We start from the raw sequence: 1711 nt of genomic DNA, 5'->3' as shown, positions 1-1711 counted from the left end.
ACAAACTGCCACTAACCTCCTTTCTCCTGGTCCTGCTGCAAAGTGAAGTTCTTTCTCACCGCTCTCTCACCTCTTTCACCACACCCCTTAATCCTTATCTACAATTATCTGCATACACCAAACATCGAGCCAGTACAGAACAGTGAGAAGGGCCATTTTTTCAAACATATGTTAATAAAATCATTGTCCAATAGGTAATTACCCTTAAGTGCTAGGTTGTCTCATTCAAGCACACCTTTTAAGAGTTTCAGCCCTTTACAGGGCTTTGTGACAGGACCAGACTTTCTTCCATGATGTGCATTGAGAGGAAGACTGTGTTGTATGTAGAATTTTCCTGGACCACCTGGGTCCTCATGCTGACTTTCATATTCCAAAGTTAGGCTCTCTTTGAAGTCCAATGTGCTGCCTATTCAAAGCATTCTAAGGCAGCTTTTTTTTTTTTTTTTTTTTTTCAAGCTGGAAAACTTTTTATTGTAGATCAAATGGAAAAGCTAGACACAGTTTAGAAAATTCCAACATTTAGAGCATCATATTCTGTAGCCATAGATCTTCTCTCCATCAAGCTAAATCAGGAGGTTGCTCCTAGCCACATCCATGCTGTACAGCTTCTTTACTGCCTGTTTGATCTGATGTTTGTAGGCTTTGATGTCCACAATGAAGATGATGATATTGTTCTCAATCTTTTTCACAGCAGACTCAATGGTCAAGGGAAACTTAATGATGGCATAGTGATCAAGCTTGTTTCTCTGAGTGACACTTTTCTGAGGTTATTTGGGCTGCCTTCAAAGTCTTACTGTCGGGTTGCTGGAAGATGGAGGATGTTTGCAACTTTGGTAATGGACACCCTTCAACATTGCCTTCTTGGCCTTCAAGGCCTTGGACTTGGCTTCTGTCTGGGGGGGGGAACAACAGCTTCCTTGTTCACCTGTGGTGCCATCTTAGGGGAAAAAATATTTTCACAGCATCTAAAGAAAGAGCACTTGCAGGTTGAGAGCCCTGGGTACCTAGCCTGTCCCAGTTTGAGTGCTGCTGTTCCCTAAGGCTTCTTCTTGTGGGGTTCTGATCATCCTGGAGATTTTACTAGGGAACTCTCTAGTCTTGTTGCCTCTGAAAACAGAGCTTTGCAAGCTACTTGTGTCTCTGATAATGCTAGAATGCTGTGGTATTCATCTGCTAGAATTATTTTCTGACAAATCCTTATTCTTTTTTTTTAATTTAATTTTTATTTTTTTTTATAATTATAACTTTTTTTTTGACAGTACATATTCATGGGTAATTTTTTACATTATCCCTTGCACTTACTTCTATTCAGATTTTTTCCCTTCCTCCCCCAACCCCCTTCCCCAGATGGCAGGCAGTCTTATACATGTTAAATATATTACAGTATATTCTAGATACAATATATGTGTGTAGAACCGAATTTCTTGTTGCACAGGAAGAATTGGATTCAGAAGGTAAAAATAACAGTTTACACTCATTTCCCAGTGTTCCTTTTCTGGATGTAGCTGATTCTGTCCATCATTAATCAATTGGAATTGGATTAGCTCTTCTCTATGATGAAGATATCCACTTCCATCAGAATACATCCTCGTACAGTATCATTGTTGAAGTGTATAATGATCTTCTGGTTCTGCTCGTTTCACTTAGCATCAGTTGATGTAAGTCTCTCCAAGCCTCTCTGTATTTCTCCTGTTGGTCATTTCTTATAGAA

At 39.5% G+C, this 1711-nt stretch overlaps 1 pseudogene; it reads right to left on the bottom strand.

Moving 5' to 3' along the window:
* Positions 1 to 502: 502 nt before the first annotated feature.
* Positions 503 to 937, bottom strand: LOC141550769 (large ribosomal subunit protein uL23-like; annotated as a pseudogene).
* Positions 938 to 1711: the final 774 nt, after the last annotated feature.

This window comes from Sminthopsis crassicaudata, chromosome 1 (assembly GCF_048593235.1).
Source record: "Sminthopsis crassicaudata isolate SCR6 chromosome 1, ASM4859323v1, whole genome shotgun sequence".
Taxonomy (NCBI): Eukaryota; Metazoa; Chordata; class Mammalia; order Dasyuromorphia; family Dasyuridae; genus Sminthopsis; species Sminthopsis crassicaudata.
This window is presented reverse-complemented; position numbering and strand designations above follow the sequence as displayed.